Source organism: Denticeps clupeoides, chromosome 17, assembly GCF_900700375.1.
Source record: "Denticeps clupeoides chromosome 17, fDenClu1.1, whole genome shotgun sequence".
Lineage (NCBI taxonomy): Eukaryota > Metazoa > Chordata > Actinopteri > Clupeiformes > Denticipitidae > Denticeps > Denticeps clupeoides.
The window spans coordinates 16,354,472-16,369,908 of NC_041723.1; the positions used below are offsets into that span (position 1 = coordinate 16,354,472).

The 15,437-nt window shown below is 43.3% G+C and overlaps 1 pseudogene; it reads right to left on the minus strand.

Moving 5' to 3' along the window:
• The window catches only part of LOC114766749 (talin-2-like), a 100,835-nt pseudogene that overhangs the window by 42,663 nt on the left and 42,735 nt on the right, over nucleotides 1–15,437 (minus strand).

Genomic DNA, 15,437 nt, shown 5'->3' on the forward strand with positions numbered 1-15,437 from the left:
ATGAAGCTTTTGAAGCGAGTGAGTACCTGGAACTTCTCATCCGTCTCCCCCTCACCCATCTGGCGAAGGAGGTCCCCGCTGGCCTGGCCAATGCTTCCTGCAGCAGTCAGCACCGTCTGTCTGGGCTGTGGAGGACATCGGCACACTGTTACAAACCGCAGCGACATGCACCATGTAGCCATGGATGATTAAGGGGGTGATCGCAGCATGTCTCGGCTTAATGGTGCTTTGGGATTTGACTTTTTGTGGTGCTGAATACCATATTGGGAGCATAGTTTACCAATCAGTTTGCTTAAATTAAAGTGGATCTAGTTTTGATTTGGATCTAGTTTTGATTTGGTAGCAAACGTTGGGATAGGGACATTGAATCATTGACAGGACGGGTCTCAAAATAATCCCGAATGAGGAAGTAGGGTGTGAGAGAACAGTCAGTCATTCTAAACTTAAATTATAAAAAAAAAAACAAAAACAAAACACCACTATAGTTTGTCTTCTGGATGCAACAAAAAAGGACTGCGTGGGTCTTTACTGCCTCATCTCTAAACACCATAAATAACAAGCAGTCCTTGACATCTGTAAATCCAGACAGAGCTAGCAAACAGTCCAAGAACTCAGTCCATTGCTGGAGTTTTAAAACCTTAATTTCCATTCCAGCCAAGACTAATCATTACATTACATTATGAAGTCAATACACTAAAACAAAAGTGGTTTAAGAGTTAATGATTACTCGTGGTTCAGAAGGATCAAGCATTTAATGAAAACCATCCTGCATGCAGGTGGCTCTGTGTGTCCCAAACTGGCATGAAGCCTATCATGTCACTGGCATTCCTAAAAGACTCATTCAAATTACTTAACGAACACCCAACTAAACATGGCAGCAGTTCCACAAAGCTTTAGAACATCACCTCTCCAGAACTCGGCTCCACGGCTTTCAGGAGGTCAGACACGGCCCCCGCCAGCGTCCTCGCAGCTCCCATCAGGCTCTGGCCTCCGCCAACCTCATCCTCCATGAGGGCGGCTAGCAGCTTCACCCCTTTGGACATTTCGGTCAGGTTGGATGAGATGGTGGTGATGGCGCAGCCCACGGCCGTATAGTCCGTGTCTGTTGGGTCTCCTGAGCAGGTCGGCGAGAGGGAAGCAGGTACAGGTGACGGACTCATTCGGAGACAGAATTGAACAGATGTAAAATTTGGGCGAAACAGAGTGAAGTTTCAGCTGGGAGGCTGTTAACTGGGAATCTCTGTGCCATCAAACAGATGGCTGCAGGATATTAAATCCAACGCCGATCTGGCACAGCACTGCACGGCGCCTCTCCAGAGCCCGGGAAGCTGTGGAGATGCTGCCAAGCCGTTCAGCTTCAGCACACCATGCTGACTATTTATTCATCAATAGAAATATTTATTGGGGCAATTGGAAAAATACTCCAAAAACATGGACTACATTCTCCTCTGCCACCCCTGCCTTGGACTGGACAGAAGAGGCAAGCGAACATCTCCGGTTCCTCTCTTACCAGCACTTTGCCTTCCAAACTTAAATAAGGGAGTTGAAAGACCCAGGATCCATCCGTGGTAGAGGCCCTTTAAAACAGAGCCCCTTAAGGAAGGCAATTGTTAGCCGACGCCTTAGGTAATGGGAGGCAAGTCCGCGGCTATTGAACACTCACCTGCTGTAAGATTGACTACAGATGCCGTTCCAGCGGTGATGGCATCTACTTGAGAGTGGATTTCATGCTTGGACTCATCCACTTTGTTCTGAATCCAAACCCTTGATGCCTTTTAAGGGGAAAGAGAATGATCACAACTAGACCATCAAATTGAGCCTAAAACGAGTCTCCGGTGCACCGTGGGAAAAACATTCAGTCATAGGCCAGCGATTGTGTAAGCACAACGCAGTGGGTGCAGTCAGCATTAATGTGCCTATTTTGCATGATTACACCTGAATTAAAACAAGTACCTTAAATCATTTACATTCAGAAAAATTATTCAAGAAACCAATATGCCAGTGACAAGGAGGAACCCTCCAGAACTTGAGAGGAGCTGACAGAAGGAAACCTGTACTAATCAGACTGGTATCTGACGTCTTTAATTAAGTTGGTGCATGTGACTCATTGACAAGTTTGAAATCATCCAATATGAGAGCTGTCAATCATCTGGCTCCACCCAGTTTAAATACTTATTTAAGATTGTGAAATTATTTCTGTCACCCAGAACACAAACCATCGAATAGGGGAGCTGCAATTTAAGGGGGTAAAAAATCTGTTCCCCCTTAATATGTCTGATAAATTCATGCCTGTGTGACTATAAATCATAGAACAAGCAACCTCAAGATGCAGACAAATACAAAGCAGTTCTTTCCTATTTTATTTCCTTCACTACCTTACAGTAGTGAACAGCCCCATGTTTAGTGCTGTGTCCTTTCAAAATAGTTACATTACAATCAAATCAGGAGTAACTGTAAAGTTACACAAATTACTACTTGGATATATTTTCCTATGATTGCAAACATATCAGAGGATCTTCACTCACAATGTCCTGTCCCAGAGGAGGCAGGTTGTCTACCTCCCCCAAGTCAGCTTGGGCCTGCTGCACCGCCTGCATACTGCTGTTGATGGTCCCCATTAAGGCCTGCTGGGCCAAACTCTGTGCGCACACACACACACACGCACACACACACACACACACACACACACATTAACATCCAAAATAACTGACTGAAAAGTAAAAGCAGGTTGTGGTGAGTAGGCAGCCTCACCAGCGGGGGCATGTGCCCACGATGCATCTGGCCAGTGGTGATCTGCTGCTGTGCAGAGGGCATGGTGCCCATATTGAAGGTGTCTGGTCCCCCAACGGAGCCGGAGCGCATGATGCCCGGCAACGCCACCGAGCCATGCTCCACCCGGCCCACCCGATTAAACTGCTGCTGCAGGATGGTCGACCTGGAGATACACACAGTTAAATATCAAGGCAGTACACAAGCAGCCAAAAAAAAGCACATATACACACACACACACACACACACACACACACACACACACAGACTAGAAAAAAGGCAATTACATTGTTGCCGTTTTTCCAAATTAACACTATTTATGAAATTAACCAAATTCATCAGACAGAAAGCAGAACTAATTATTCAAAATCACCTGTTCCAGTGCAGGGGCTTCAACAAAAACATATTAATGCATTTGGAAACCTGGCTCGTTCCACCTCAGCGTGTATCTACCCGGAATCTTAAATACGGTGCTAATGAGACGTAATTCCCCATATTCCGCAGCCATTAAACTGTGGCTCTGGAGAAGCGCTGTTCCCCGGCTCCTGTAAGCACAGCCTTCAGGCACTTTTGCATAATTACAGCTGATTGTGAGAAGCATCAATTTGTGTATTATACAGACGGAGGGGCTGGGAGCAAAAAAAAACAAAAAAACAAAAAAACAGCGCTGGCAGTGCCAGCGGCGCGGATGTGACGCCTGGTGTCTGTCACAGAAGGCTGTGCAGAGAGGGAGGCGGTATCCAATAACAACCGCTTCCTAGGCAATGCATGAGAGGATGAGAGCCCATCTGTATATCAGATTGTCTCCGGGATAAAGACCAGGCGGCTATTTCAGACCGGCGAGCGCTGCGGAGAAAGTAATGTCAGCTTCCAGGAACAGGATAGCTTAATTGAAATCTTCCTGATGACTTCATAGTGAAATAATTATAACATGCATTTCGTCTGCCAGAGGCCATGAGACCCTTTTACTGTACAGTAAAAAAAAAGCCATTTGGATTCCTTGTGAAACGAATTCTCTAAGTCAGACAGCGAGTCCGCTGGGCTTCACCTCCTTTCACCCGTAGAACAACAAACCAGGAGAAATGTGAGCTGACGCTTGAGCCACATGCAATAATAAGCTGGTGTTGGCCATTATTAAAACATGGCCCTGTTTAGTAGACAAACCATCAGCGTGCAGAGCAGCATCTATAAAGCACAGTCAAGTGTTCACTGGCACACTCAACACACACACACACGCCATAGGGATGTTAAATTGGTAGAGAGGTAGTCTAGGACAGAAATCGTCGCCCACGCCAATCCTTTCAAATTCTGTGGGTGAGCATATATGTCAATTGGTAAAATCCCACTGACCAATTCATAATACTTGGATATAAACGCCTACATTAAATGTTAAAGTGAAATCAAGCGTATAAGCATGAAGAAACCAACACAGACAAATACCAACGCCAAGAAATGAACAATAATGCATTCAGTTGTGTAATTGTCACCAATTTGTTTTTATATATAACATCACAAGACAACACTCTCATGCAATTATGTAGCGAAGAGAGCAGCTCATACTTCTTTGGGGAGACTGATTCTTCCAACATAGTGGACTCCTCATCACCATCTAAACCAAAACGATCCTTACTCTGCTTCTGTTAGTGGAGAGAACGGCAGAGTTCAGAGAAGAAAAAACAAGCAAACATACAGTATATTGGTGCCATCTGCATTGATCGGTAATTCTAAAAGGGTATTTCAAAAGCATGTGGACTTGCTTTTTTGAGAATGATGTCAATGTATCCAGCAATGAGCTGGGAGATCTGCTCTCCTTCTGTAGTCTGGACTGAGTAGTAACTCTCCTGGTATTCGCCAAAGTCCTGAATTAAAAAAAAAAAAAAAAAAAAAATGCAGTCATTTCCCCACTTTCCTTTAAAATAACATTTCCCATGCAGGCTAATCAGTCAACAGAGGGCCTTAACAAATCCTTGTTCTGCTTCCTGTGAGTCCCCCAGCCAGCTTGCATGGTCTGAGCTCAGTGACTGAAGGTCACCGTTGTCCTTGTAGGACACAGTCAATTAATGTAGATCATATAGAATCATAGGCCTGTTAGTAAAAACATGATTAAAATAAACTGGGCGAAATATATATATATATATATATATATATATATATATATATATATATATATATATATATATATATATATATATATATATATATATATATATATAATATATATATATATATATATATATATATATATATATATATATATATATATATATATATATCACACACACACACACACACACACACACACACACACAAGACTGGAATGTTATTTTTATTACTTGCTGTAATTTGTTCTATATTGCAGCTTAAAGGAGTACCAGTCTACCAATACACAACCATGGTTTAATTTGATCCTCTTGAACGTGTGCTGGTGTAAAGATTCAACAAATAACGACATAGAATTTTTTTAAGTGGCAGTTTTTCCCCCTCAGAGCTATATATACACATATCTTTAGATGATTGAAGAATAGATGTAGTTATATGAAGCGTCATTCTGCATAGAGCTCATTGGAATTCTCACCCCACATCCATCAATACAGTCCAATACTAGATAATTTTTCTTGATTCATAATGTTGTAGATATATTGTAGATTTTCACGGCATACTGACTGGAACTATTATTTATACCAATTTTCTGTAGTTGCTAGCAAGTTACAGAAAGCACATTAAATAGCAATTGCAGGTACTGTGAGTAGATATAATAGCAATAGTACTTCAAATCTTCAGCATTTTCTTGATTTAAGCCAACATTCTCTTTCCACTGTCTCTGAAATCAATCTTCAAATGCACTACTACTGTAACTTTCCATGCCCTTTACTGAATTATTTGAGGTGGTAATCTATCACTGTAGTTTCTGGAATCCTATCACAAGGCCCTGCTAGGCAACACTGGTGGCTGTGCTGTTTAATACTAAGCTGTAAGACATTAAAGCGAGAAGTTACTTTTTTTTTTTTTTTTTTTTTTACAGCTTGTGTACCCTATAGTGATGTTTTGAGTGCTGATTAAAAATGAAGCGGCCTACTTTCCAGAGGCCAAAATCCTCTCACTTCAAAAGCATCCTCTGTGAAATAGGAATGCAATATTTCATTCAAACCAGTGCTGGCAAACGCACCTACCAGCACTGTCTTTTTATTAAGCCAGCATTCCATTTAACCACGGCTTTACCACATGAAAGGTAGAAACAAAGGATAAACTAAACTGAACAGGCAGAACCAGCATCCTCCAGGCTAATGCTGGATGCCACTTCAAAATTTGCCCCTGCTCATTATAATTTACTGCATAAATAATCACTAAGATTTTATTATTTGTCATGTGCTAATGAGGAAAAAGGATATGGCAGAGATGTACACCGAAGGAAAAAGCTCTTTGAACTCATACGGCCGTTTTAAATGTCACCTGCCTTTGGTGCAGATGTTCCAGCAGTGTGTTGTGCCTGTTACACACACGTTCCAGCAACAAGTACAGAACAAGAGTCAGATGGAAATATCATGTGCATCAGACTTAACGACGGGCGGACGGGGGAGCGGCGGGCCCTACCAGGGTGAAGCTTTTAGGGGAGGCGGCCCATCTTTTCACAGTGGTGAGGGGCCACTCCTGAACCACGTCTTTGGTCTTCTCGTCCACCCGCATAACCGACTCTTTGGTAATGCCCAGCAACCTTGGAACAAGTTTGTTCTTGCTCTTCATCTTTTCCTGTTTAAAAATAAAAATAAAACCACACACGACATCGGCAGCTGTCATGAGACAAGACGTGGGTTTATTTTATAATCTTTTCATTAAAAATGCCAGGCTGCGTAAAAAATGGGACAGCAAAAGGCCCAAATAGGACCCCCCCTCCCTCCACCTCTACCAGTCCGATGTCCCTGTTCTCTCCCTCTGATCAGTCCCGGTCTGCAGCTGACCACGCGGAGTTACAGGTTCTTTCACCGGCGCTCGCTGCCGCTTGGCTGAACGGGGCATCAAAGTGCCTGGTGGGGTTGCCAGGGGAACTACCAGCCTGCCAGGGTCAGCGCATTTCAATACACGCCACCTGGCCTTGGTGTTTCCTCGCTGGGATTCGGTCAGGGAACCTTCCTGCTTTTACTCACAGGCTCATTTCCAGGAACACCGACCGCCCCCCCAAACTAACAAATGGACCGTAATCCAGGGAGGAGAGACAAAAATACTTTAAAAGTCCTCCAGACTATTGTTTTCATGAGCTGATAAGATATTCTGTTTAGTGCTGAAGTGGCTTAAATGGTTCAGCACGCTCATGAACAGACCGTATCCAAGGACAAATTCCCTTTTATAGAACCTTTATATGCATCTCTCGCATGCCCCCACTGGTTCGGCACGCTAGGAAGGATGCCCTTAATGCCCCAGTTTCTCACAACGAAGCACAATTCCCCAAGAATGCAGTCAAGAATGCAGATTTCATTACAATCAGTTTAATACTATGGACAACATATACTCTTTCTCTTCACCTGAAAAGCTCTTTCATCACTATGTCTTTTTCCTCCTCTTAGACTGCTGTAAATGAATCCATATGTGAATAATTGCAGGCTATGAATATGGTATTTCAGAAATGTGTGGGCTCTAATGTTCGTCAAAATAGCAGAGAAACACAAGGGCGTTTGGCCGTTAGTACACGATTAGACGCTTTATTTAAACACACAAAAAATAAATGGAACTGGAATCCACACAAATTAGATGTGCAGTGTTCACCTAAATATAGTGGCTGGTGTAAAACTATAAAAAATATAAAAACAGTAAATACAAATCCAAAGGACATTGAGTTTGCATGAAACATGCTTTTCCAACAAGGTTTGATTGATCAATTGGCCAATAGATAGCTTTCAATAGCATATATTAATTATTCTGTACTGATAAAGACTGAAGCAAAAACGCATGTATTGTTGCATGTAGTTTTATTATTTTCATGTGTGCCCTAAAGATGTCCATTTCAATCAGAAAGAAGGAAAAGGTGTCAGAAATGCACATCTGACACCTCGACACCCACACATCTCATTATAAAACACTTCTGTACAATTTAAACTGCAGACTATTTTCCTCAACTAGGACAGACCCAGGATGTTTGCAGCTCTCCTTGTAAGCACTTAAAATAAAGCCCTGTTGAAGAACATCTGCTGCTGTGGGTGAGGAATTCCCTGTTCAGGTGGAACTTGATTCTGACAGAGGGCTTCGCTCTACATTCCTGTCATTCCCACGGTCTTTATGGTCGAGCTCACTGTTAGACTTCTGGATGTGCCCTCCCCTCCCTCCCTCCCTCCCAAAAAAACAAAAAACTTCCACTTCTCCTGGTGCAATCAAAAGCCCTCAAAAAATAACTATGAAAAAAAAAATTACTACGGTTTCTCAAGCTTCCAAGAGCTCTTCAAAGCTCTTTTCTAATACTGAGTCTGCATTTTCCTTCTCTAAAGCATGTCATTTTCACTTAGTAACCCACCTTCACCAAGAAGAAAGAGACCCCGTACGTCCGGAGGGACCTGGCAAGTTTCACGTACTTCACTTTCGCCTCAATTTCAGTCATCTCGCCACAGCTTTTGTGCTCCTGGGAACAAAAGGTACATTTTCCAGTCATCACCCCACCTCAATAATTGAGCCATGAACAATCCACAAGCGTATTAGGCCGCGGAGCTTTGAAATCAGGTATAAACTGACTTATGGAAATGATTACGGTACAGTGTGTGGGCCAAATGTTCTTTGCAAGTGAAGAAAGTGGCTAATTGAAGACAAATCAGAACAGCGCATTAATGCTGACCCGTGCACTCGAAACTCAGAGCTCTTCAGAACATGACACGCACCTGAAAAATCCGCTTCTCTGAGCCTCTTTGCTTGATGTACTCTTTGGGCAGAAACTCCTTCAGGCTACAAATAAATCAGATTTACAAGTTTACACCCGGAAGCGCCTTGCGGTGAAACATGTGAGGTCATCCTGGCTCAGATCTGGCAGAGAAGCTCAGCTCCACTCCACAACACCCACTCCCCTCAACATTCCACGAAGGGAAAAAGAGGAGCCTAAACTATGATCAGATAACAAGGACGGGACTAAGTGCTCAGGAGTGGGAATGTCTCGCTGACAGGGTGGAATATTGCAGAATATCCTGTTCTCATCCATGCAGCAATCAGACCGGGAGGCTTACTCGAGGAATCCGGGCTTGTGTTTGTGTTCCACGTGTGGTCCAAACTGGATCTGCGCCTGGATTCCAGCAAACTCGCAGGCTTTGTCGAATGACACAGGATGGGAACCATTCAGGATGTCATCTCTGGCCTGGAAGAACAAAGGAAATGGACTTATTTGCACCACAGACCTAAGAACTGCTTTTCCTTATCCATATCTGAAATGTTAGAGACATAAGACATTGAAGAACTGGCCATTCTACGCACATTTTTTTTACTGAATTCCAACACACACACCTTCACCAGAACAAGCTGCTAATCAGAAGATCATCTCAACCAAATTACCCCCCAAAAAAACAGGTCACAACCTCCAATGTGGACTTGACCCCTCCTATTTCATACTGTTATGACTACAGAACCTTTTTTTTGGTTGAGGTTTTTTTTATACAAATTAAAGTCAAAGTATTATTGAAGTTTTTTGAGGGATATAAAGAACATGTTCTATTCTACATTTTACAGAGACGTGAGATCAAATAAACGGGGGGAAAAAAATGCTCATTTTGTTTGAAGAGCTGTATGATTATTGACCTATGCCAGTAATGCAAATATCTAATTCCCAATCCGCTTCCTGAAGCCACGCCCCACCAACCCGTGTTTAATTAGTATCAGGTGTTCTGTACGCGGAAGGTTAGAATAAAAATATGATCTGAACTCGAATACAAAGCAGTGACTCCACATGAGACTTGCCTTATTAGGGACGTCACACTCATCCGGTTTCGGGGCATGTGACATGAAACAACTACTTATTCGGAACACGTGTGATGACTTCATAAAAGCTAGAAAACCATGACCTGGCATTCCAGCCAGTCTGTAAACATTTACAGGGCCGCCAGCATCTCTAATTATCCAACCAGAGACCCCGAGCGCCGCAGAGCTTGCCATTTGTCAAAACATTACATCACGCTCCTCCGCGACAACGGCGGCGAATCGATAATAAGCTGCCTTGAGGTGCTAATGAAGGTTTGAGACCGGGACAATCTTTTTAAAGAGGCACGTCAGTCAGACGGCTGTCTTGCTATTACAATACCCCGAGACATCTGCTGAGGCAAGATGTCACGCCTGCAGGTTCCTCAATCGTTCCCAAACACTATCAGTCACAGATCTGCATTCCCCCACCTATGTTTATCCCCCCTCCTGGCATCTTTATTATGTGTCAGCGCGTCCGCGTTGTGGCAGAGCGAGAAATCTGATCAGAGAGGAGGGAGGAAAAGAGAGGAAAGTTGTGGACAGAGTGCACAGATAGGGGGAGAGAGAGGTGAAAAAGCAGACATTCTTCACCCAGAACTCTGCTGGTTGGAGAGTCACACTTTATCAAACCCGCCTGACGCAGTGTGGTGTGTGACGGGCCGGCTTATAAACCTCCCTGCTGTCAGACCTGAGCCCTGCTGTACACTGTGGGCAGCTGCCGGTTGACTGGAGAAGGGCAAATTATGGTTCAAAACAGACACACAAGCCCAGAACAGTCCATGAAACACTTTGGCTGTCTGCTCCCACTAAAGAACCTCATTCTATCCAGTGAGACTCGCCGAAAAAAAAAAAAAAAAAAAAAAAAAAAAAAAACTGTACACAGGCTTGCGTTTTACGTTTGTGTGTGAAAATGACTGTGTGTGTGTGTGTGTGTGTGTGTGTGTGTGTGCACTCTTGGCAGTCACTGCTGTGTACGGGTGGCTTATGAGGTCATGGAAGCTGCACATCATTAATAAACTGCGGCGTCCCTCAGGAAATGAGAAGTCACACACTGAACATCAGGCCTTCAGCAGAGTGTCAGATGGTGATGTGCTGAGATGAATGAAGGCAGCGGTGGTTATGGGGTGTGATCTAGAGAGAATAGAGTACGGGGGTCTGTGGGGGGAAACTAGAATACAGAATTTATCATTGTACGACCAATCATGATTCATTTTCACACATATTTACGAAAATGTGTGAAAGAGGCCCAGATGAGATGATCATTCTAACATTCATTTTAACATTCTGCAGACTAAAATAAATAAAATGGAAACAACATGCAGTACCTTCGTCTAATGGCTTCAGATTCACATTATGCACCACAAAAAAAAAAAGCTGACGTTGCTCCAGTGTGTAAGTGTAATAATAAAATAATGTAAATACGAACACAAAAGATGAATCATCTCAATCAGCACTTTCACTGTCAAGTGTCTGAGAATGCACATATATGCCTACTGGAAATTATGAAGGAGCGTTGGAGACACCGTTAAAAAGGTGGAATATATACTGCAGTGTGTGAATGTTCCCTGTGGTGCAGCCTCAAAACAGACCAGAGATTTGCAAGACACAGAGTCTTTCATGAAAATGAACAGGTCATGGTTTTCACTTCCAACAAGGCTGGAAACCTAGATTATTTGAACAATCTGGTCACACAAAATGAAAATGTATCCATTTTATTTTTGCATGAGCTCTATAGTTCTATATTTTCTGAAAATTACAATTCTTCATGCGCACACACCCTCAGCATACACACAATAATGGCTCCTTCAGAAAATCCCTGGTCAGTCTAGTGCTGGACACAGCACAGTGCACACTGCCGAATACAATCCTACTACAATAACCAGCAGTAAGTGAATGCAGCTCTGACCTGGACGTAGAGCAGGTTGAGTTGGACCGGGTCCCTGGAGTCCACATTCTGATCGGAGTAGAAGAACTTCCTCCTCAACAGTAATGTCTCGCTCTCCTCGACACCCTGCTCACGAAACGTCCGACTGTGGTCCAGCCAGTTCACTAGACGCACAAATACATTTTACATTTATGGCATTTACCAGACACCCTTATCCAGAGTGATCAGGACAATCAGTAGTTACAAAGACAGTCCCCCTGGAGACACTTAGGGATAAGTGTCATGCTCAGGGACACAAGTGGGATTTGACCCTTTTACTTTGTGGTCTTCTGGTTGATAGGGGAGTGTCTTACCCTCTAGGCTACTAACACCCTACATATATACACACACATACACATTGATCAAACCCATCCCACACACACACACACACACACACACACACACACACACACACAAAGACAAGTACAGACAAATCACATCATGTAAACACATGCATCAACCCCCGCATTATTTCATATGCAACACACTCATGCCTTGAACTGCACACGCATAAACATTAATGCCACATCACACACAAAGATGAGCCAAACTTAGTAGTTAATGAATTATCTGCAGAGCTCTTATTATGAGAGTCTGGAAGCAACGGCGTGTCTGTTGAGTGACTCACAGTCATCATCTGTGTGAAGTTTGGCTTTCAGCTTCTCCATCTTCCTTTCGTCTCTGAGCAGCGTCCGGTCTTTCTTCAGGGTGCCCATCCCATCATCCTTCTTATCCTCCGCCTGCTCCTGGATCAGTGAATACTCCTCGTAATTGGTGATGCCTGAGGAGTAGGGCAGGGTGGAAAAAGGCCAATAAAGAAAAAACACCATATTACACCACACCCCAACCCCCTCCTACAGTGGATGCAGTGCCCAAACAGACGAGAAGAGGGGAGAATGGAGGGGAAAGAAGCCTGGATAACAATTTCTCTCATGTTTCCTCGTCCTCTCACTTTAAATGATCAAATATCAAAAACACTGCACAAACACACAGTCTTTCAAGGATTTTGCCATCACAGTTATTACGAGAGATTGTACCAGTGTTGCAGTCACAGGCATAAAAACGACAAATGAATGATATTTAAAGAGATAAATCAGAGCAAATATTCTGAGATCACTTCAAGGATTCCTCTCAGCAAATCTTAATGCCACAGCAAAACCTAACTGCAGTAAAATAATACATATTAGAGCAGTTAGAGCTGACTCAACAGAATTATTCAATATTTCACTATTTTTATATTTTTACGGTCAGTGTTGTTCCTTACTGTGGAAGCACCATGCAAAAAAACGTCGCTTAAGTCTAAAAAGAATTAAATATTTGTTTTAAAAAAAAAAAACTGTAGAGCTGTTATACCCTCAGCGTGCCTCAGTCATTATAAAACTCTGAGAGAAAGCAGATGAATAATTAAAGGGAACAGGACAAAGCTGGAGAGAACCTTTCTGCAGGTACAAGCAGAATTAAAAACCCAGATGAACTGACCCACCTATTCTACTGCAGATGGTTACCAGGAGCTCGCCCACAGTTTTAGAGTCGTCCACCATGATGGTCTTCACTGCACCGTCCAGCATTTTGATCTTCTGGGGTCTCTGTTTCTTCTTGTACTCCAGCACGTCCTGGAGTAGGTAGATGGAGGAAGTGTTGTGGGATGAAGCAAATGAGCTGGCATGGCAGAGATTCATACAGACATAATCATCTGCTCGATTGCAACTGGGATTAGTAGCTGATCAGATTCACTTATTTTCAGTGTTCATTCTAACACTAATGCCTGCTAATCATCGACACCCTGACCTACCCCATTTCTGAGCATGTAGTAATCCAGAGTCCTCCCAGATTCCAGCCAGATGCCTTTCCTTGGATCGTCATCTGAAAGGAAGAGGCCGTAGTCTGAGGCTGGGGGGGTAAAAAAAACATGATCAAAATAACATCGATGACCACAAACGAATCATGTTCGACCATGGAACCAGTTCTCATCAGAACAGTAGAGGACAAAACACATATTACCTGAGCCAGCAGGGGGATTCATGTCATTTTCAGCAGACAAAAAGACCCCTTCTTAGGACATTTGTCCATATTTCACTCCCAAAAATGGAAGGAAAGTCTGCTGCTAAAGGTGGATTCTTGACTTCTACAGAATGCAGTAGAGTCTTACTCAAACATCTGTCAGTCTTGCTGTTTTTGATTGATACCAACTGACTGTAGTAGCACTGACAAGACTTTTTTTAAAATGACTATGCCCAGATGACAAGAGCTCTGTTGGAGGCATCAAGGTCACTGACACTGTGCTGGCTGCAGCTCCATCAGATCCCAGTCTTCATCTATACTCTCTTCCCAATGTCCCTACATCAGAGCAATTGCCAAACCTTCAGATGTAAAAGGATCACCCAGAACATTGTACTCCATTTTTAGTGGGTCCTCCACCTTCAACCAAAGCAGCTCGAAACAGTCACAGCATAGACTCCAGTAGACCTCTGAAGACATATCATGGGCACCAAGTCCTCAGTAGCAGATACGTTATGTCCTATAAATTGTGAGGTGGTGAATCCACGGATAAGAAAATCCCACAGATACTTGATTGAATTGAGGTCTGGAGAACACCTCAATCTCATTTTGATATTACTCAAATCAGTGTGGAGGGATGCATTACCCTACTGAAAGATTACACCCGAAATAGCTCATAGACGGAATGTAAAATGTATATAAAAAAAACTACTAATAAAATAAATATTGTAAGACGTCGTGGAGCCATGACATTTCTGTGCTTTTGTTGTTCATCGAGATAACGATGCATTTTTGCATGTCTTTGTCGAACGGCATTGCAACATTTGGCGGCCCTCCCCCGAGCCAAACTTGTGAGGTGCCGGCCGTCGGGACTGCCTGCTCTCTTTGTCTTCCCAAAATGGGAGGCACCGGGGGCGTCACGTCAGAAACAACAGGTTCTTATTGGTCTGTGACAGCTTCCTGTAGGCCAGGTGTATAAAGATCTGTTCACGTGTGGGGGAGTTCACTTTTCTTTCTCAGCTGCTTTTCCATCGAAGACCGGATTTTCCGGTTTTCGAGTCTTCTCTCTCCTCTCATTTTTCTCCTGGATCAGGTGATGTCTCTAAAGCTTGGTTCCAGCTGTACTGTCTTTCTCTACCTTTTCTCCTGTCTTTCATTTTGGTTTTCTCTGTAACATTGGTACCTTTTTACATACAATATTCATGTAACTGCAATAATAATTTACTGGTGTTAATAAATTAGAAACTGTTCATCGTTTTAACCTCTATTGTGCCACGCCTCTTTCTGCCAGGCAACATCAAGTTGGAGTGGTTTGAATACAGTGCTTTTGTGTGTAGAGAGTTTTTTCTCTTCCCTGTTTTTACAATATATGCAAAGTGGTCACCCCTTGAGACACAAACGCTATATCCATTGCTGCCACCACTACTCCTATTATGAGTATTCACATAATTGGGACTGAAGAGGTGAATGTTAAGGTCTCACCCTGCCCAGTCTGAGCTTCTGGGACTCTCTCTCTGATGATCCTGCAGGCGTCGTACACCGGCGTAGAAGGCTCAAACTGCATGGTCTTCACCACGTTGCACTGGCGGACACAGATCTTCAGCGACAGGGCCACCATCTTGACCGCTGGTGTAATGGGGTCACCCACTAATACACCCTGTAGAAGGAGAACTCTTTAAATGATGTGGTTCAATACAGTTTCAAAACAGAAGAGCTCCAAAGTGTAGCGTTTGGTGATCAAGGTAACCTTAAAAAATTGGGAGGAATGTTCTGCTGTGACACCTCAGCTGCTGTAGGCACAAATCAAGCAGAGCATAATTATCAC